Below are 23,373 nucleotides of genomic sequence, written 5' to 3' on the forward strand. Positions count from 1 at the left end.
ATCAATGCGAGCTGTGGCAAGAAGGTTTGCTGTGTCTGTCAGCGTAGTGTCCAGAGCATGGAGGCGCTACCAGGAGACAGGCCAGTACATCAGGAGATGTGGAGGAGGCCGTAGGAGGGCAGCAACCCAGCAGCAGGACTGCTACCTCCGCCTTTGTGCAAGGAGGAGCAGGAGGAGCACTGCCAGAGCCCTGCAAAATGACCTCCAGCAGGCCACAAATATGCATGTGTCTGCTCAAACGGTCAGAAACAGACTCCATGAGGGTGGTATGAGGGCCCGACGTCCACAGGTGGGGGTTGTGCTTACAGCCCAACACCGTGCAGGACGTTTGGCATTTGCCAGAGAACACCAAGATTGGCAAATTCGCCACTGGCGCCCTGTGCTCTTCACAGATGAAAGCAGGTTCACACTGAGCACATGTGACAGACGTGACAGAGTCTGGAGACACCGTGGAAAACGTTCTGCTGCCTGCAACATCCTCCAGCATGACCGGTTTGGCGGTGGGTCAGTCATGGTGTGGGGTGGCATTTCTTTGGGGGGCCGCACAGCCCTCCATGTGCTCGCCAGAGGTAGCCTGACTGTCATTAGGTACCGAGATGAGATCCTCAGAACCCTTGTGAGACCATAAGCTGGTGCGGTTGGCCCTGGGTTCCTCCTAATGCAAGACAATGCTAGACCTCATGTGGCTGGAGTGTGTCAGCAGTTCCTGCAAGAGGAAGGCATTGATGCTATGGACTGGCCCGCCCGTTCCCCAGACCTGAATCCAATTGAGCACATCTGGGACATCATGTCTCGCTCCATCCACCAACGCCACATTGCACCACAGACTGTCCAGGAGTTGGCGGATGCTTTAGTCCAGGTCTGGGAGGAGATCCCTCAGGAGACCATCCGCCACCTCATCAGGAGCATGCCCAGACATTGTAGGGAGGTCATACAGGCACGTGGAGGCCACACACACTACTGAGCCTCATTTTGACTTGTTTTAAGGACATTACATCAAAGTTGGATCAGCCTGTAGTGTGGTTTTCCACTTTAATTTTGAGTGTGACTCCAAATCCAGACCTCCATGGGTTGATACATTTGATTTCCATTGATAATTTTTGTGTGATTTTGTTGTCAGCACATTCAACTATGTAAAGTAAAAAGTATTTAATAAGATTATTTCATTCATTCAGATCTAGGATGTGTTGTTTCAGTGTTCCCTTTATTTCTTTGAGCAGTGTATAACTAGGCAAGTCAATTAAGAACCAATTCTTATTTACAATGACGGCCTACCAAGAGGAAAAAGGCCTCCTGCGTGGTACAAAACGCACATCACGACAAGAGAGACGCCACAACACTACATAAAGAGACACCACAACACTACATAAAGAGAGACACCACAACACTACATAAAGAGACACCACAACACTACATAAAGAGAGACACCACAACACTACATAAAGAGACACCACAACACAACATAAAGAGAGACGCCACAACACTACATAAAGAGAGACGCCACAACACTACATAAAGAGAGAGACACCACAACACTACATAAAGAGAGACACCACAACACTACATAAAGAGACACCACAACACTACATAAAGAGAGACACCACAACACTACATAAAGAGAGACGCCACAACACTACATAAAGAGAGACGCCACAACACTACATAAAGAGAGACGCCACAACACTACATAAAGAGAGACACCACAACACTACATAAAGAGAGACACCACAACACTACATAAAGAGAGACGCCACAACACTACATAAAGAGAGACGCCACAACACTACATAAAGAGAGACACCACAACACTACATAAAGAGAGACGCCACAACACTACATAAAGAGAGACACCACAACACTACATAAAGAGAGACACCACAACACTACATAAAGAGACACCACAACACTACATAAAGAGAGACACCACAACACTACATAAAGAGAGACGCCACAACACTACATAAAGAGAGACACCACAACACTACATAAAGAGAGACACCACAACACTACATAAAGAGAGACACCACAACACTACATAAAGAGAGACACCACAACACTACATAAAGAGAGACACCACAACACTACATAAAGAGAGACACCACAACACTACATAAAGAGAGACACCACAACACTACATAAAGAGACACCACAACACTACATAAAGAAAGACACCACAACACTACATAAAGAGAGACACCACAACACTACATAAAGAGAGACACCACAACACGGCATAAAGAGAGACGCCACAACACTACATAAAGAGAGACGCCACAACACTACATAAAGAGAGACACCACAACACTACATAAAGAGAGACACCACAACACTACATAAAGAGAGACACCACAACACTACATAAAGAGAGACACCACAACACTACATAAAGAGAGACACCACAACACTACATAAAGAGAGACGCCACAACACTACATAAAGAGAGACGCCACAACACTACATAAAGAGAGACACCACAACACTACATAAAGAGAGACACCACAACACGGCATAAAGAGAGACGCCACAACACTACATAAAGAGAGACGCCACAACACTACATAAAGAGAGACACCACAACACTACATAAAGAGAGACACCACAACACGGCATAAAGAGACCTAAGACAACAACACAGCATGGCGGCAACACATGACAACACAGCATGGTAGCAACACAACCTGACAACAACACGGCAGCAACAAACATGACAACAACACGGTAGCAACACAACATGACAACACAGCATGGCGGCAACACATGACAACACAGCACGGTAGCAACACAACATGACAACAACACGGTAGCAACACAACATGACAACACAGCACGGTAGCAACACAACATGACAACAACACGGTAGCAACACAACATGACAACACAGCACGGTAGCAACACAACATGACAACACAGCACGGTAGCAACACAACATGACAACAACACGGTAGCAACACAACATGACAACACAGCATGGTAGCAACACAACATGACAACACAGCACGGTAGCAACACAACATGACAACAACACGGTAGCAACACAACATGACAACACAGCACGGTAGCAACACAACATGACAACAACACGGTAGCAACACAACATGACAACAACACGGTAGCAACACAACATGACGACACAGCACGGTAGCAACACAACATGACAACAACACGGCAGCAACACAACATGACAACACAGCACGGTAGCAACACAACATGACAACAACATGGTATCAGCACAAACATGGTACAAACATTATTAGGCAACAGACAAAGCAGAACAATGCGATGTTGACTTTCTGTTTCCTTACATCATGACATAAATCATACCACCAAGTACATCTGGTGGAATTGAAAATGTTTTGCTCAAGACTTTGATCAACCAGATAAACTGGCTAGAATACTGTTGTTGTTGTTGCATGCAGTATTAGATGTGACTAAATATATAGCAGGAATTCTATGTAATGAAGACCTATTTTAAATTACACATGCGTTTTGCATTGCCCAACTTATCTGCACACACTGTCATGCTGCAAAGCTGGGTAGACTCCACTGTGCAACTCACACCACACATCTATGTGTAACTGTGGGCTTTAATTTGAATAACTTGTAAACAAATACATAAATGGTCATGTACTCTTTTCCATCGGACACAAAGTAATCTATAATTACTGCATCTGTCACACTCTTCTGTGAAATGTCAGTTACTTTAAACCAGAGATTGAGTCAAGGCCAGAACTCTCAAGATCCAGACCACGAGATCAAGACATCTCTTTAAACGTTCAAGACTCCATATCTGTTGTGAACTTTATGATAATAACCCATCTTCTCTATTTCCAGGTACCAGAACTGTGTGTATACGTACAGGATCCTACCCAATGAGGAGAGGAAGCTCTCGATCCAGGTGAGACAGATCTTTTGGGGAGAGGAAGCTCTCTGTCCAGGTGAGACAGACCTTTTGGGGAGAGGAAGCTCTCTGTCCAGGTGAAACAAACCTTTTGGGGAGAGGAAGCTCTCAGCCCAGGTGAGACAGACCTTTTGAGGAGAGGAAGCTCTCGGTCCAGGTGAGACAGACCTTTTGAGGGGAGGAAGCTCTCGGTCCAGGTGAGATCTGCACTCCTTTTTGAGTGTGGATCCCCCTACAAAGCATTTAACGTTACTATTTTGATCCACACAACACAAGTTCTGAGCGTTATACCGCCAACTTCTATGGCTGATACAGTCTCCTCCCAGGTGTTGGGTGTTAAGGGCTATTTTAAGAGCCATTTCTCAATTCCTCGTCCATCAGACAACTTCTGCTTCAGAAATGAAGAAAGGCCATGTGTGGTGAGAGAGTTCTGACATGTAGCATTTTATTGTGAATACTGTGCAACATATTATGGTTATACATTGCACCAAGTCTACCTGTGCAAAAAATCTGCTCAAATGTGAGCGCTCCATAAAACTAGACACCAAATAGGAACTACCTTGCTTCCTGTGGCTGTGAATATGTTAATAATAATGTCCTCTTCTTAATAAAGGGTGTGTACAGTACACCGGATGTCTCTTCATTTACATTTACGTCATTTAGCAGACGCTCTTATCCAGAGCGACTTACAAATTGGTGCATTCAACTTATGATAGCCAGTGGGACAACCACTTTTTTTTCCTTTTCTTTTTTTATGGGGGGGGTGGGGGGAGGGGGGGGGGGGGGGGGTAGAAGGATTACTTTATACTATCCCAGGTATTCCTTAAAGAGGTAGGGTTTCAAGTGTCTCCGGAAGGTGGTTAGTGACTCCGCTGTCCTGGCGTCGTGGGGGAGCTTGTTCCACCATTGGGGTGCCAGAGCAGCAAATAGCTTTGACTGGGCTGAGCGGGAACTGTGCTTCTGTAGAGGTAGGGGGGCTAGCAGGCCAGCTCTTCTTAATAAAGGGTGTGTACAGTCCACCGGATGTCTCTTCATCTGTAGGCCCACTCTCTCTGCTCTCTCTGTCACACAAAGCCATCACTGTGTTAGGCTGAGGTTGATATGGAAATACATGTGGTAAATTTGTCTTTCTTAGCGTGGCAGTCAGAATAGTCCAAACCTACATACAATTGCTACAGGGCACAGTTGATGAAATAGATCTATTGATCTATTGTAGCTGAAAAGATAGATAGATTAGATAGATTGGATAGATTAGATAGATTTTCATTCATCTGTTGTAGCTGAAAAGCATGATAGTGATCTTGAGTTTTAGCCTGCGCTATATACAGACTTGAAGGGTAGAACAGTTCCTACAGGATACTCTGCTAATGTTGAAGGGTAGTACAGTTCAAATCAAATCAAATCAAATTTTATTGGCCACATGCGCCGAATACAACAAGGTGCAGACATTACAGTGAAACGCTTACTTACAAGCCCTTAACCAACAGTGCATTTATTTTTAATAAAAAAAGTAGAATAAAACAAAAAAGTGTTGAGAAAAAAAGAGCAGAAGTAAAATAAAGTGACAGTAGGGAGGCTATATATACAGGGGGGGTACCGGTGCAGAGTCAATGTTATTACTTCAACTACGGCTAGTTGAGGTAGTTGAAGTAATATGTACATGTGGGTAGAGTTAAAGTGACTATGCATAAATAATTAACAGAGTAGCAGCAGCGTAAAAAGATGGGGTGAGGGGGGGCAGTGCAAATAGTCCGGGTAGCCATGATTAGCCTGTTTAGGAGTCTTATGGCTTGGGGGTAGAAGCTGTTGAGAGGTATTTTGGACCTAGACTTGGCACTCCGGTACCGCTTGCCGTGCGGTAGCAGAGAGAACAGTCTATGACTAGGGTGGCTGGAGTCTTTGACAATTTTGAGGGCCTTCCTCTGACACCGCCTGGTATAGAGGTCCTGGATGGCAGGAAGCTTGGCCCCAGTGATGTACTGGGCCGTACGCACTACCCTCTGTATTGCCTTACGGTCGGAGGCCAAGCAGTTGCCATACCAAGCGGTGATGCAACCAGTCAGGATGCTCTCGATGGTGCAGCTGTAGAATTTTTTGAGGATCTGAGGACCCATGCCAAATCTTTTCAGTCTCCTGAGGGGGAATAGGCTTTGTCGTGCCCTCTTCATGACTGTCTTGGTGTGTTTGGACCATGATAGTTCGTTGGTGATGTGGACACCAAGGAACTTGAAGCTCTCAACCTGTTCCACTACAGCCCTGTCGATGAGAATGGGGGCGTGCTCAGTCCTCTTTTTTTGTCCTGTAGTCCACAGTCATCTCCTTTGTCTTGGTCACGTTGAGGGAGAGGTTGTTAGCCTGGCACCACATGGCCAGGTCTCTGACCTCCTCCCTATAGGCTGTCTCATCGTTGTCGGTGATCAGGCCTACCACTGTTGTGTCGTCGGCAAACTTAATGATGGTGTTGGAGTCGTGCCTGGCCATGCAGTCATGGGTGAACAGGGAGTACAGGAGGGGACTGAGCACGCACCCCTGAGGGGCCCCGTGTTGAGGATCAGTGTGACAGATGTGTTGTTACCTACCCTTACCACCTGGGGGCGGCCCGTCAGGAAGTCCAGGATCCAGTTGCAGAGGGAGGTGTTTAGTCCCAGGATCCTTAGCTTAGTGATGAGCTTTGAGGGCACTATGGTGTTGAATGCTGAGCTGTAGTCAATGAATAGCATTCTCACGTAGGTGTTCCTCTTGTCCAGGTGGGAAAGGGCAGTGTGGAGTGCAATAGAGATTGCAGCATCTGTGGATCTGTTGGGGCGGTATGCAAATTGGAGTGGGTCTAGGGTTTCTGGGATAATGGTGTTGATGTGAGCCATGACCAGCCTTTCAAAGCACTTCATGGCTACAGACGTCAGTGCTACGGGTCGGTAGTCATTTAGGCAGGTTATCTTAGAGTCCTTGGGCACGGGGACTATGGTGGTCTGTTTGAAACATGTTGGTATTACAGACTCAGTCAGGGACATGTTGAAAATGTCAGTGAAGACACTTGCCAGTTGGTCAGCACATGCTCGGAGTACACGTCCTGGTAATCCGTCTGGCCCTGCGGCCTTGTGAATGTTGACCTGCTTAAAAGTCTTACTCACATCGGCTACGGAGAGCGTGATCACATAGTCATCCGGAACAGCTGGTGCTCTCATGCATGCTTCAGTGTTGCTTGCCTCGAAGCGAGCATAGACGTGGTTTAGCTCGTCTGGAAGTCTTGTGTCACTGGGCAGCTCGCGGCTGTGCTTCCCTTTGTAGTCTGTAATAGTTTTCAAGCCCTGCCACATCCGACGAGCGTCAGAGCCGGTGTAGTACGATTCAATCTTAGTCCTGTATTGACTCTTTGCCTGTTTGATGGTTCGTCGGAGGGCATAGCGGGATTTCTTATAAGCGTCCGGGTTAGAGTCCCGCTCCTTGAAAGCGGCAGCTCTACCCTTTAGCTCAGTGCGGATGTTGCCTGTAATCCATGGCTTCTGGTTGGGGCATGTACGTACGGTCACTGTGGGGACGACATCATCGATGCACTTATTGATGAAGCCAGTGACTGATGTGGTGTACTCCTCAATGCTATCTGAAGAATCCCGGAACATATTCCAGTCTGTGCTAGCAAAACAGTCCTGTAGCTTAGCATCTGCGTCATCTGACCACTTTTTTATTAACCGAATCACTGGTGCTTCCTGCTTTAGTTTTTGCTTATAAGCAGGAATCAGGAGGATAGAGTTATGGTCAGATTTGCCAAATGGAGGGCGAGGGAGAGCTTTGTATGCGTCTCTGTGTGTGGAGTAAAGGTGGTCTAGAGTTTTTTTTCCTCTGGTTGCACATTTAACATGCTGGTAGAAATTAGGTAGAACTGATTTAAGTTTCCCTGCATTAGAGTCCCCGGCCACTAGGAGCGCTGCCTCTAGATGAGCGTTTTCCTGTTTAGTTACGGCCTTGTACAGCTCATTCAGTGCAATCTTAATGCCAGCATTGGTTTGTGGTGGTAAAAAAACTATCTCTGTAAATAGTGGGTCTACAGCTTATCATGAGATACTCTACCTCAGGCGAGCAAAACCTCGAGACTTCCTTAGTATTTGATTTTGTGCACCAGCTGTTGTTTACAAATATACACAGACCGCCACCCCTTGTCTTACCGGAGTCAGCCGTTCTATCCTGCCGATGTAGTGTATAGCCCGCTAGTTGTATGTTGTCCATGTCGTCGTTCAGCCACGACTCGGTGAAACATAACATATTACAGTTTTTAATGTCCCGTTGGTAGGATAACCGTAATCTTAAGTCATCCAATTTATTCTCAAATGATTGAAGATTGGCTAATAGGATTGATGGGAGCGGCAGTTTACTCGCTCGCCGTCGGATCCTTACAAGGCACCCCGACCTACGTCCACGATATCTCTGTCTCTTCCTCATGCGAATGACGGGGATTTGGGCCTTGTCGGGTGTCTGTAGGATATCCTTCGCGGCCGCCTCGTTGAAGAAAACATCTTCGTCCAATACGAGGTGAGTAATCGCTGTCCTGATATCCAGAAGCTCTTTTTGGTTAGAGACGATGGCAGAAACATTATGTACAAAATAAATGACAAATAACGCGGAAAAACACACATAATAGTACAATTGGTTAGAGGGCTGTAAAACGGCAGCCATCTTCTCCGGCGCCATTATTATATGATATACAGTGGGGAAAAAAAGTATTTAGTCAACCACCAATTGTGCAAGTTCTCCCACTTAAAAAGATGAGAGAGGCCTGTAATGTTCATCATAGGTACACGTCAACTATGACAGACAAATTGAGAAAAAAAAATCCAGAAAATCACATTGTAGGATTTTTTATGAATTTATTTGCAAATTATGGTGGAAAATAAGTATTTGGTCACCTACAAACAAGCAAGATTTCTGGCTCTCACAGACCTGTAACTTCTTCTTTAAGAGGCTCCTCTGTCCTCCACTCGTTACCTGTATTAATGGCACCTGTTTGAACTTGTTATCAGTATAAAAGACACCTGTCCACAACCTCAAACAGTCACACTCCAAACTCCACTATGGCCAAGACCAAAGAGCTGTCAAAGGACACCAGAAACAAAATTGTAGACCTGCACCAGGCTGGGAAGACTGAATCTGCAATAGGTAAGCAGCTTGGTTTGAAGAAATCAACTGTGGGAGCAATTATTAGGAAATGGAAGACATACAAGACCACTGATAATCTCACTCGATCTGGGACTCCATGCAAGATCTCACCCCGTGGGGTCAAAATGATCACAAGAACGGTGAGCAAAAATCCCAGAACCACACGGGGGGACCTAGTGAATGACCTGCAGAGAGCTGGGACCAAAGTAACAAAGCCTACCATCAGTAACACACTACGCCGCCAGGGACTCAAATCCTGCAGTGCCAGACGTGTCCCCCTGCTTAAACCAGTACATGTCCAGGCCCGTCTGAAGTTTGCTAGAGTGCATTTGGATGATACAGAAGAGGATTGGGAGAATATCATATGGTCAGATGAAACCAAAATATAACTTTTTGGTAAAAACTCAACTCGTCGTGTTTGGAGGACAAAGAATGCTGAGTTGCATCCAAAGAACACCATACCTACTGTGAAGCATGGGGGTGGAAACATCATGCTTTGGGGCTGTTTTTCTGCAAAGGGACCAGGACGACTGATCCGTGTAAAGGAAAGAATGAATGGGGCCATGTATCGTGAGATTTTGAGTGAAAAACTCCTTTCATCAGCAAGGGCATTGAAGATGAAACATGGCTGGGTCTTTCAGCATGACAATGATCCCAAACACACCGCCCGGGCAACGAAGGAGTGGCTTCGTAAGAAGCATTTCAAGGTCCTGGAGTGGCCTAGCCAGTCTCCAGATCTCAACCCCATAGAAAATCTTTGGAGGGAGTTGAATGTCCGTGTTGCCCAGCGACAGCCCCAAAACATCACTGCTCTAGAGGAGATCTGCATGGAGGAATGGGCCAAAATACCAGCAACAGTGTGTGAAAACCTTGTGAAGACTTACAGAAAACGTTTGACCTGTGTCATTGCCAACAAAGGGTATATAACAAAGTATTGAGAAACTTTTGTTATTGACCAAATACTTATTTTCCACCATAATTTGCAAATAAATTCATTAAAAATCCTACAATGTGATTTTCTGGATTTTTTTTCCTCATTTTGTCTGTCATAGTTGACGTCTACCTATGATGAAAATTACAGGCCTCTCATCTTTCTAAGTGGGAGAACTTGCACAATTGGTGGCTGACTAAATACTTTTTTTCCCCACTGTATGATCACTTGCTGTGGTGCAATCTAGTGTACATGTCTTGCTGTGGTGCTTGGTAGTGTACTTGTCTTGCTGTTGTAGTGTACTAAACTCAGAAGTGTACTAGCCTGTGATGAGATCTTAGAGAATACAGTGTATCAGGAGCATGGCTTGATGGTACCTACTTTAAAACCCACCTGAGTGTCTGGACCTTGGATTCTTCAAACCATTACCCACCTGAGTGCCTGGACCTTGGATTCTTCCAACCATTTCACACTTGTGTTGGATTAGATTTGTCCAGTTTTTTTCCAATCTGTACTACTACTGTTGTGCACTCCAAGGTGTCCTAGGCTGTGACTGCTGTTGTGCTCTGTAGTGTACTAACCAGTGATTGTTGTTGTTGCTCTATAGTGCACTAGCCTGTGAGTGTCGATGCATTGTGGTGCACTAACCTGTAAGTGCTGATGTTTTGTACCAGGCTGTGATTGCTGTTGTTGTTTCTCTGTGTCTCCAGGCCTCTGAGGGCGTCCCTATCCAGTTCTTCTCCGTGCTGGCTGACCTGGTGGAGACGTACTACAGTCCCAACATGGGTCTGGCTACACACCTGCAGTTTCCTGTTCAGAAGGAGGAGGAGCCAGAGGAAGAAGCAGGTGGATTAATAGGATGTGTCCCAAATGGTACCCTTTTCCCCTAAATAGGGTACTACTTTAGACCAGAGCCCGATGGGTACCCACCCTTTTCCCCTATATAGGGTACTACTTTAGACCAGAGAATGGTACCCTTTCCCCTATATAGGGTACTACTTTAGACCAGAGAATGGTACCCTTTCCCCTATATAGGGTACTACTTTAGACCAGAGAATGGTACCCTTTCCCCTATATAGGGTACTACTTTAGACCAGAGAATGGTACCCTTTCCCCTATATAGGGTACTACTTTAGACCAGAGAATGGTACCCTTTCCCCTATATAGGGTACTACTTTAGACCAGAGAATGGTACCCTTTTCCCCTATATAGGGTACTACTTTAGACCAGAGAATGGTACCCTTTCCCCTATATAGGGTACTACTTTAGACCAGAGAATGGTACCCTTTCCCCTATATAGGGTACTACTTTAGACCAGAGAATGGTACCCTTTCCCCTATATAGGGTACTACTTTAGACCAGAGAATGGTACCCTTTTCCCCTATATAGGGTACTACTTTAGACCAGAGAATGGTACCCTTTCCCCTATATAGGGTACTACTTTAGACCAGAGAATGGTACCCTTTCCCCTATATAGGGTACTACTTTAGACCAGAGAATGGCACCCTATTCACTATATAGGGTACTACTTTAGACCAGAGAATGGTACCCTTTCCCCTATATAGGGTACTACTTTAGACCAGAGAATGGCACCCTATTCACTATATAGGGTACTACTTTAGACCAGAGAATGGTACCCTTTCCCCTATATAGGGTACTACTTTAGACCAGAGAATGGCACCCTATTCACTATATAGGGTACTACTTTAGACCAGAGAATGGTACCCTTTCCCCTATATAGGGTACTACTTTAGACCAGAGAATGGCACCCTATTCACTATATAGGGTACTACTTTAGACCAGAGAATGGCACCCTATTCACTATATAGGGTACTACTTTAGACCAGAGAATGGCACCCTATTCACTATATAGGGTACTACTTTAGACCAGAGAATGGCACCCTATTCACTATATAGGGTACTACTTTAGACCAGAGAATGGCACCCTATTCACTATATAGGGTACTACTTTAGACCAGAGAATGGTACCCTTTCCCCTATATAGGGTACTACTTTAGACCAGAGAATGGTACCCTTTCCCCTATATAGGGTACTACTTTAGACCAGAGAATGGCACCCTATTCACTATATAGGGTACTACTTTAGACCAGAGAATGGCACCCTATTCACTATATAGGGTACTACTTTAGACCGGAGCCCGATGTGTTCTGTCTGAAATGGAACCCTGTTTGTGCTGTATGCACTCATTTTGACTAGGGTCCGTAGGGCTCTGGTCAAAAGTAGTGCACTATGTAGGGAATAGGGTGCCATTTGGGACGCAGCCATTCTCTCTTTGTTTGTTTCTGCTTCAGCTGAGCTAAGCCAAGGCAGTCTGGTGGTCCCAGCTCTGTTTGTGCTGTATGGCCAACGGTCGCAGTCAAAACAACGACAGCACAAACAGATCTTCAGGCTTAACCCAAGGGGCCTGTCTCGCACATCCATAAAGGTCCAAAAAGTATTTTCCGCTGTGTCACGGGACATAGGCCTACCTGTGTATCGTTACGTCTAACAGTTTGACTGTTGTGGTTGTTGTTGATCTCCAGATCCAGTTAAATACCCTCCTCAGCTGCCCCCCCCAGGAACTTCTCAGGAGGGCCATCAGCCAATGGCAGTGAAGAAACCCATGGAGGGGAGTCACAGGGCTCTGGCAGACACATACCTACAGAGACTACAACACATCGATATGTCTAAGTATGTAGGCTCACATTCAACTACTGTGTGTACTCCAAGATACTACTCAAGATTAAATTCGACTGGGGTTTATATATAAATGCCTGGAGCATTTCAATTTTGGAGAATCTCTTATAAAATGGGTCAAAATCATGTATAGTAACCATAGGTGTAAAATAGTAAATAATGGCTATTTCTCAGAAAGTTTTAATGTCATGAGCCTCTCACTCCACCGGGTTACCACCCTAATTTTCTTCCACTCTGCTCACCACTCTCTCTACTCAGCCTAACTAGCTCCACCTGTCCCTGCTCTGCTCTGCTCTAATTACTCTGCCAGCTGCGCTGCATTACCCACTACCTCTCCCAGTATTTAAGGCCCTGTCTTTCAGCTCTCCGGTGTCAGATCGTCTGCAAAGCTCACTCCCGGAACCTGTTTGCTCGCGCTTCTGGCTCACCCTGGTTTTGTGACCCCGGACCTGCCTGATTTTTGGATACTCTTCTGCCCCAGGAGATCCAGACCTGCTTTCTGCCTTAACGACTCCTGACTACTCTTCAATCCCGGTAACTCTGACCAGCCTTCTGCCTTGCTACTACGTATTTTGGATTTCCCTTGAACTGTACTGCTGCCTTGTTTCATTCCGCCCTGTTGTGTCTGTGTCTCCCCCCCCCAGGACTTCTGGACCACCCACCACCGGCTTCATAGGACGCATCGCTGCCACTGGGGGGGGCACAGACCCAGCACATTGGACGGGATCCCTGTTACCCCTGGAGCCTTCATTCACTCCCTACTTCCCTTTTCCCTTAAGTTTTAATAAACTTTCTGGTGTGACGCAATTGTGGTCCTCTGGTCGTCTGTCTGAACCGTGACAGTACGATCTGACCATTATGGACTCAGCGCACACTTCCCTCGACATGGAAACCGATGAGCATGAGCAGCAGTTCCAGCAGCAACAACAACTCGCCATGATCATTCAACTCCTCACCAACCTTACCCCAGCCAGTCTGCCCACCAGCCCTGCCCCCGAGTTACCTGCCCCGGTCATTGCAGCCGCTGCTCCGGAACCCAAGATTGGAAACCCCGAGCGGTTCAACGGCGATTCAACCCAGGTCCGGCCATTCCTGACTAGCTGCCGACTTCAGTTCTCCTTGCAGCCAAGGACCTTCGCCACGGAGGGGGCTAAAGTTGGGTATGCCATCACTCACCTGACGGGCCGAGCTCGACTCTGGGGAACAGCAGAGTTCGAACGTCAAACCCCCGCATGTGCAACCTTCGACCTGTTTGCTGAGGAGATGCTGAAGGTGTTTGACCTGGATTCACCAACCGCAGAGGCGTCTCGTGAACTGTTCAGTATTCGACAAGGCGGACGTACAGTCGCAGACCATTCCATCGACTTCCGAACCCTGGCTAGACGAAGTTCTTGGAACACACCATCGTTGGTGGACGCGTTCTTCCATAGTTTGGCTGACTATATCAAGGACGAGTTGGTCTCCCATGAACTGCCTTCCACTCTTGATGAAGCCATCGCACTGACTGTCAGGATCGACAGAAGGATACAGACCCGTCGTCGTGAGAGGGGGCGCCAAGGTCCACCTACTACCGGCATTCGGAGAGATCCGACTGGGCTCCTGTCATCTACTGCCACTCACCCAGGTCAGCTTGATCAGTCTGAGCCTATGGAGATTGGGCGAGCCTCTCTCACTCCTGCAGAGCGCCAGCGCCGCTTCACCTCAAACCTCTGCCTCTATTGTGGAGGTGATGGACATCGTGTGGTAACCTGCCCTTTAAAGGGGCGAAGCTCACCGGGCATAGGGGGAGTCCGGTTGAGTTCTATGACCATCCAGTCCTCCGACCGCAAACCCCTGCTGCAAGTTCACCTCCGCCTCTCTGACTCAACTCACACCCTGGCTGCTCTGGTGGATTCTGGCGCCGAAGCCAACATAATGGACATCAAGCTGGCACGCCAACTGGGACTGGAGAACCTCCGTTTGACACCTCCTATTCCTGCCCGGGCACTGGACGGACACTTACTCGGATCGGTCACTCATGTCACGGCCCCGGTCTCGATGGGTCTGTCCGGAAACCATCAAGAAACTATCCAGTTTCACCTGCTCCCCTCTCCAGGCCAACCCCTCATCCTGGGTTACCCATGGCTCCGCCGGCACAACCCTCAGCTCGACTGGGTGACCGGGGTGATCAGGGAGTGGGGAGAGGACTGCCACCGAACCTGCCTGCTTGCTGCCGCACTACCCCCTCGGCCAGAACCTACTAACTCCGCTCCTGACCTCTCCAATGTCCCAGAATGCTACCATGGTCTCAGAGAGGTGTTTAACAAAGCAAGAGCCACATCTCTGCCCCCTCACCGACCGTACGACTGTGCCATCGACCTCCTCCCTGGAACAGCCCCTCCAAAGGGTCGTCTTTATTCGTTGTCTGCTCCTGAAAGAAAGTCCATGGAGGACTACATCAATGGCTCTCTGTCCGCAGGATTAATCCGTTCATCTTCATCTCCTGCTGGTGCTGGCTTCTTCTTTGTGGGGAAGAAGGACGGATCTCTTCGCCCCTGCATCGACTACAGGGGACTCAACGACATCACAGTGAAAAACCGTTACCCTCTGCCTCTGCTCACCTCTGCTTTTGAGTTGCTCCAGGGAGCCACTGTTTTTACCAAGTTGGATCTCAGAAACGCTTACCACCTAGTGCGGATCCGGGAGGGAGATGAATGGAAAACCGCATTCAATACACCAACAGGCCACTACGAGTATCTGGTTATGCCTTTTGGCCTCACCAATGCTCCTGCTGTGTTCCAGGCTCTAGTGAATGATGTACTGCGGGACATGTTAAACAAGTTTGTCTTCGTTTACCTGGATGACATCTTAATCTACTCCAGAAACCTGTCTGAACACACCCGCCATGTCCAGCAAGTCCTTCATCGTCTTCTGGAGAATTCCCTCTACGCCAAGGCAGAGAAATGTGAGTTTCACGTCAAGACAGTGGCCTTCCTGGGGTACATAGTGGCAGAGGGAAGTATCCAAATGGATCCGGCCAAAGTATCAGCAGTCACTTCATGGCCAGTTCCGGAGAACAGAAAGAAGCTGCAACAGTTTCTGGGGTTTGCTAACTTCTATAGAAAGTTTATCCGGAACTACAGTACCGTTGCTGCCCCTCTCACTGCTCTAACCAGCACCAAGCAACCCTTCACCTGGACCCCAGCAGCCGACAAAGCCTTCAGTACCCTCAAGGTGAGGTTCACCTCCGCTCCCATCCTCCAGATGCCTGATGTGGACCGGCAATTCATTGTGGAGGTGGACGCCTCGGATGTGGGAGTTGGTGCTGTGATTTCTCAGTGGGCTGCGGAGGATAGGAAGCTCCATCCCTGTGCCTTTTTCTCACGTCGGTTGTCCCCCTCTGAGTGCAATTACGACATAGGGAACCGTGAGCTGCTGGCTGTGAAGCTTGCCTTGGAGGAGTGGCGTCACTGGCTGGAGGGGTCCACCATTCCATTTCTCGTTTGGACCGATCATAAGAACTTGGAGTACATCCGCACGGCCAAACGGTTGAACTCCAGGCAGTCCCGCTGGGCCCTGTTCTTCACCAGGTTTAATTTCACTCTGTCATACCGGCCTGGATCACGCAACACCAAGCCAGACGCCCTCTCCCGTCAATTCCAGAAGGATGACACCCCCTCCAAGGACCCTGTGTCGATTCTGCCAAGTCCCTGCATCGTTGCAGCTCTGACCTGGGCTGTTGAGGAACAGGTGCTGGAAGCTCTCCGTAACCAGCCAGGTCCCAGCACTTGCCCAGCTGACCGCCTTTTTGTCCCCGAAGACCTGAGGTCCCAGGTCGTTCAGTGGGGACATGACTCCCGCCTAGCTTGTCACCCTGGCTCCACCCGCACTTACAACCTGCTCGCCCAGAGGTTCTGGTGGCCCTCTCTGAGAAAGGATGTACGGGAATTCGTCCAAGCCTGCCCCATCTGCAACCAACACAAGTCGTCCTGCCAGCCCCCAGCCGGATTGCTGCAGCCCCTGCCTGTGCCCAGACGTCCCTGGTCTCACATCGCCCTTGACTTTGTCACGGGGCTGCCCCCTTCAAGTGGCATGACCGTCATTCTCACCATAGTTGACCGTTTCAGCAAGATGGCACACTTCATTCCCCTCCCCAAGCTCCCAACCGCCAAGGAGACCGCCCAGGTGGTCCTGGAACACGTCTTCCGGATCCACGGACTGCCAAAGGATGTAGTTTCTGACCGTGGTCCACAATTCTCCTCCGCTTTTTGGAAGGAGTTCTGTCACCTGCTGGGAGCCACAGTCAGTCTGACTTCCGGATTCCATCCCCAATCCAATGGGCAGTCAGAGCGGGCTAATCAGGAGCTCGAGAAGGCACTGCGATGCATGACTTCACGCAACCCCCACTCCTGGTCGCAGCAATTGACATGGGTGGAGTACGCACACAATTCTCTGACCTGCTCTGCCATCGGTATGTCCCCTTTCCAATGTGTTTATGGATACCAGCCTCCTCTATTTGCCAGCCAGGAAGAGGAGGTTACTTGCCCATCTGCACTTGCTTTTGCCCGTCGATGTCGCCGCACCTGGTCACAAGCCCGAGCCACACTCCTCAGATCCGTTGCCAGCTACACTACCGGGGCCAACCGTCGGAGAATTCCTGCTCCCACCTACCATGTTGGTCAAAGGGTGTGGTTGTCAGCGAAGAACCTGCCACTCAGGGTGGAGTCGCAGAAGCTGGCACCTCGGTTCATTGGCCCATTCCCTATCATAAGAGTGATTAGCCCAACTGCTGTCCGGCTCCAACTGCCTAATTCCCTGAGGGTGCACCCCACTTTCCATGTGTCTAAGATTAAGCCCATCCATGAGAGTCCGCTGGTCCCTGCTGCGCCTTGTCCTCCTCCTCCACGGCTCGTCGATGGTGGTCTGGTTTACACCGTCCGCCGCCTGCTTCGGTCCAGACGGAGGGGTAGGGGTCTCCAGTACCTCATTGACTGGGAGGGCTATGGACCTGAGGAAAGGACCTGGGTGCCAGCTAGTCGGATTGTGGATAGGACTCTCATCACCGCTTTCCACCAACGGCATCCTGATCAACCTGCAATCCGTAGGGGCCGCCCCAGAGGGGTCCCTAACCGTCCTGCCCGCTCGGCTTCCTGTCCTGTGCCTGATCCTGTCTCGGGACCTGTCCCATCTCCCGACCACGGCCCTCCGGCTTCCTCCGAGGATGAGGACGTTCACTCGGACCGTTCGGAGGAGTTCTAGCCCTCCTCCGGCTCCCCTCCTCCCGCCCGGCGTGGTGTTGCTCTTGGGACTTCTGGGGCCGTCCCTTGGGGGGGGGTTCTGTCATGAGCCTCTCACTCCACCGGGTTACCACCCTAATTTTCTTCCACTCTGCTCACCACTCTCTCTACTCAGCCTAACTAGCTCCACCTGTCCCTGCTCTGCTCTGCTCTAATTACTCTGCCAGCTGCGCTGCATTACCCACTACCTCTCCCAGTATTTAAGGCCCTGTCTTTCAGCTCTCCGGTGTCAGATCGTCTGCAAAGCTCACTCCCGGAACCTGTTTGCTCGCGCTTCTGGCTCACCCTGGTTTTGTGACCCCGGACCTGCCTGATTTTTGGATACTCTTCTGCCCCAGGAGATCCAGACCTGCTTTCTGCCTTAACGACTCCTGACTACTCTTCAATCCCGGTAACTCTGACCAGCCTTCTGCCTTGCTACTACGTATTTTGGATTTCCCTTGAACTGTACTGCTGCCTTGTTTCATTCCGCCCTGTTGTGTCTGTGTCTCCCCCCCCCAGGACTTCTGGACCACCCACCACCGGCTTCATAGGACGCATCGCTGCCACTGGGGGGGGCACAGACCCAGCACATTGGACGGGATCCCTGTTACCCCTGGAGCCTTCATTCACTCCCTACTTCCCTTTTCCCTTAAGTTTTAATAAACTTTCTGGTGTGACGCAATTGTGGTCCTCTGGTCGTCTGTCTGAACCGTGACATTTAAACTGTCAAGAGGGGAGTGAAACAAGGTTGTCCACTATCGGCATATCTATTTATTGTGGCCATCGAGATGTTAGCTGTTAAAATCAGATCCAATAATAATATCAGAGGATTAGAAATACAGGGTTTAAAAACAAAGGTGTCATTGTACGCTGATGATTCATGTTTTCTTTTAAATCCACAACTAGAATCCCTCCACAGCCTCATAGAGGATCTAGATACATTTTCCAAATTATGACAAATGTACTATATTACGTATTGGATCACTAAAAAATACAATTTTTACATTACCATGTAGTTTACCAATAAAATGGTCTGATGGTGATGTGGATATACTCGGAATACATATCCCAAAGGAAATAAATGATCTCACTTCAATAAATGTTAATAGAAAGTTAGCAAAAATAGATAAGATCTTACTACCATGGAAAGGAAAATACCTGTCAATTTGTGGAAAAATCACCCTGATTAACTCTTTAGTATTATCCCAGTTTACCTATTTACTTATGGTCTTGCCTACGCCTACGCCTAGCGAACAGTTTTTTAAATTATATGAGAAAAGAATATTCAATTTTATTTGGAACGGCAAGCCAGACAAAATTAAAAGGGCATATTTATATAATGAATATGAATTCGGAGGACAGAAATTATTAAATATTAAAGCATTAGACCTATCCCTAAAAGCTTCAGTCATACAAAAGTTATACTTAAACCCGAACTGGTTCTCAAGCAAATTAGTAAGATTGTCTCACCCAATGTTCAAGAAAGGCCTTTTTCCCTTTATTCAGATTACAACAACTCATTTGCAGTTATTTGAAAAGGAAATAATCTCCCAAGTATCACTATTTCTAAAACAAGCCATAGAAAGTTGGTTGCAATTTCAATTTAATCCTCCAGAAACGACAGAACAAATAATGCAACAAATATTGTGGTTAAATTCAAATATACTAATTGACAAAAAACCTTTATTTTTTGACAGAATGTTTAAAAAAGGTATAATCTTCGTAAATGATATCATCGGTAGGACTGGTGGAGTTATGTCGCACATGCAGCTAACAAAAACATATGGAAATGTCTGCTCTACCCAAAATTACAACCAAATAATTGCAGCATTACCGCAAAAGTGGAAGAGGAAAGTGGAAGGGGGAGAAAGTAAGGAACTTGTTTGTCGGCCTTGCATTAAAGAACATAATTGGTTAAGGAAAACTGTGATAAATAAAAAAGTATATCAGTTTCACTTAAGGACCAAAGGATTGACAGTCATCCCATTTAGATTGCAAAATAGTTGGGAAGAGATCTTTGACGTACGGATCCCATAGCATAGTGTTTATGAACTGACACGCAAAACGACACCGGATTCAAAAATTAGAATCTTTCAATTTAAATTATTATATAAAATTCTTGCTACCAATATAATGTTATTTATATGGGGGGTACAATCTTCCCAGCTCTGCAGATTTTGCTGTGAAGAGACAGAATCATTAGATCATTTGTTTTGGTTCTGTCCATTTGTAGCTTGTTTTTGGACACAGGTCCAGGAATGGCTAAAGGATTGCAATATTTACCATGTGCTAACCTTGCAGATTGGTTGGGTGATCTGAAAAGTCAGTCAATCAATCAATAATATAATAATACTTTTAGCAAAAATGTTTATTTTTAATTCACAATCTGTAGAAGCAATGAGAATAGAAAGTTTCAGAACTTTTGTAAAACATCACAGTACGGTTGAAATATATATGGCAAATAGAAATCCTATATGGATGGTGTTAAGAGATAGATGGGAGGTATTGAATAGAGTTGAAGGATGGGACTAATAACAAATAACAACAAATAATAACAAAGATAGCTAATAATGTAAAGCATACTGTGTCCATAATAAGTATATAGGTTGTTTGTTGGGAGCTTTTGGGAAAGAGCACAGTTAGAAAGATATGCCATATAGAAGCAAACCGGATGGACATCATGAAAATGATCGGAGAGGTTGAGAGTAGAAGAAGTTCAGGAGCAAAAATAAATAAATAATTATATATATATATAATAGAATTATTGTAAAATTAACTCTGTCCATAAGGTGTAGATAGTAAGTATAGATCAGAAGTAGAGGCCTGGGCATTGTTGTTCACTAATTTACTCCAAGTAGGGAAAGGATGGCAGGGTTGAAAAGTAATAAAGGGGAGTATATATATAAAAAACATGTGGGATTGGAAGTGATGCAGACAATTACATTGATGGAAGATACAATCTATCTGCAATATTAAGCTGATCCAACCCCCCCCCAAAAAAAAATTAATCAATAATAATAATAATAATAATAATAATAATAATAATAATAAATAAAAAAACTGTCAAAATAATAAAATAAAATAAAATAATTTAAAAAAAGATACTACTCAAGTGTATTCAGTATTGTGGGACAAATACTAATTTCCACTTATGTCAAATTTTCACTTCGGCATGCGTTAATGTCAAAAAGGAGAAGATTTTGCCCCCCCCGTGTTATTAAAGACATGCGTTGCATTGTGCTACCCAGCTGGCCACATTTAAGTTACATACCAACTAACAAATCACACTGACTGATGATGCATCACGTCTTCCAGCCTGCCAGAAGAGCACCACAAATCCATCCAGGAATACTTCCACACCTCACTCTGTCTCGATGCAGAGCAAGCCCAGAATGGGAACCCTAACCTCCCCCATCTAAAGAAGCTCACCATGGGAATCTGCAAACAACTAAACAGGTACCAGTACTGGCAGACAGTAGCTGTTTCTGCAACATCTACAGCGCTTGGCAATTCACTGTAAACAGTGTTTAACTGTCCCTTGTGAAATGAAATAACATTTCTGTGCTCTTAGAATGTGTCAGTGAGATCTGTCGGTTTCAGGTCAATTTAATTCATTCAGCCACTTAGGGAAGTAAACTGAATTGAAATGGACCCCAAACCCTGGTAAACAGCATTTAAACAATTTCTGTGCTCCTGTGTTGGTGTCAGCGAGATCTCCCGTACCCTGCCATCTCTGGAGGCCTTTCAGAGGCTTCTGGACCAGAAGCTGTCGCCAGGGATCGGACGCCTGAGGAGTCAGGTAAGTGGACATTATTCATATTTACCTTTTATCATACATAATTTGAACATCAACATTCAGCAAAGAGACGGTATGAGCTGCATTGGAGACAGTACCATTTTAACATCAACATTCAATTAGGAAATGGGTCAGTATGAGCTGCATTGGAGAGGGTCTTTGTCTTTCCATAAAAATGAATCAAAATGCTGCATGGTTGTACATGGATAATGCATGGTTGCAGGTACATGGATAATGCATGGTTGCAGGTACATGGATAATGCATGGTTGTAGGTACATGGATGCTGCATGGTTGTAGGTAAATTGATGGTGCATGGTTGCAGGTACATGGATAATGCATGGTTGCAGGTACATGGATAATGCATGGTTGTAGGTACGTGGATAATGCATGGTTGTAGGTACGTGGATAATGCATGGTTGTAGGTAAATTGATGCTGCATGGTTGCAGGTACATGGATGCTGCATGGTTGCATGTTGCTATTATGAACACTTTCTTAGACACTTCTGTTTAGTTTTATATACTCTCTGGTCTAGTGTACAGTATGTATATCGTCTCTGGTCTAGTGTACAGTATTTATATCATCTCTGGTCTAGTGTACAGTATTTATATCATCTCTGGTCTAGTGTACAGTATTTATATCATCTCTGGTCTAGTGTACAGTATTTATATCATCTCTGGTCTAGTGTACAGTATTTATATCGTCTCTGGTCTAGTGTACAGTATTTATATCATCTCTGGTCTAGTGTACAGTATGTATATCATCTCTGCTCTAGTGTACAGTATGTATATCATCTCTGGTCTAGTGTACAGTATGTATATCATCTCTGGTCTAGTGTACAGTATGTATATCATCTCTGGTCTAGTGTACAGTATTTATATAATCTCTGCTCTAGTGTACAGTATGTATATCATCTCTGCTCTAGTGTACAGTATGTATATCATCTCTGGTCTAGTGTACAGTATGTATATCATCTCTGCTCTAGTGTACAGTATGTATATCATATCTGCTCTAGTGTACAGTATGTATATCATATCTGCTCTAGTGTACAGTATGTATATCATCTCTGCTCTAGTGTACAGTATGTATATCATCTCTGGTCTAGTGTACAGTATGTATATCATCTCTGGTCTAGTGTACAGTATGTATATCATCTCTGCTCTAGTGTACAGTATGTATATCATCTCTGCTCTAGTGTACAGTATGTATATCATCTCTGGTCTAGTGTACAGTATTTATATCATCTCTGGTCTAGTGTACAGTATTTATATCATCTCTGGTCTAGTGTACAGTATTTATATCGTCTCTGGTCTAGTGTAAAGTATTTATATCATCTCTGGTCTAGTGTACAGTATTTATATCATCTCTGGTCTAGTGTACAGTATTTATATCATCTCTGGTCTAGTGTACAGTATGTATATAATCTCTGGTCTAGTGTACAGTATTTATATCGTCTCTGGTCTAGTGTACAGTATTTATATCATATCTGGTCTAGTGTACGGTATTTATATCATCTCTGGTCTAGTGTACAGCATTTATATCATCTCTGGTCTAGTGTACGGTATTTATATCATCTCTGGTCTAGTGTACAGTATTTATATCATCTCTGGTCTAGTGTACAGTATGTATATCGTCTCTGGTCT

At 46.1% G+C, this 23,373-nt stretch overlaps 1 pseudogene across 1 annotated transcript in view; it reads left to right on the top strand.

The window, feature by feature from the left end:
• The first annotated feature begins 3,831 nt into the window (after positions 1–3,831).
• LOC311115996 (phosphatidylinositol 3,4,5-trisphosphate 5-phosphatase 1-like) overlaps positions 3,832–23,373 on the top strand; it is a 64,376-nt pseudogene continuing 44,834 nt past the window's right edge. Inside the window, exons 1-5 of the transcript XR_014615415.1 lie at positions 3,832–3,895; positions 10,691–10,826; positions 12,524–12,671; positions 21,251–21,391; positions 21,644–21,734. The product of XR_014615415.1 is annotated as a phosphatidylinositol 3,4,5-trisphosphate 5-phosphatase 1-like (transcript). The remainder of the gene's footprint in view (positions 3,896–10,690; positions 10,827–12,523; positions 12,672–21,250; positions 21,392–21,643; positions 21,735–23,373) is intronic.

The sequence above is a fragment of the Coregonus lavaretus genome, assembly GCF_964263955.1.
Source record: "Coregonus lavaretus genome assembly, contig: HAP1_SCAFFOLD_1207, whole genome shotgun sequence".
Lineage (NCBI taxonomy): Eukaryota > Metazoa > Chordata > Actinopteri > Salmoniformes > Salmonidae > Coregonus > Coregonus lavaretus.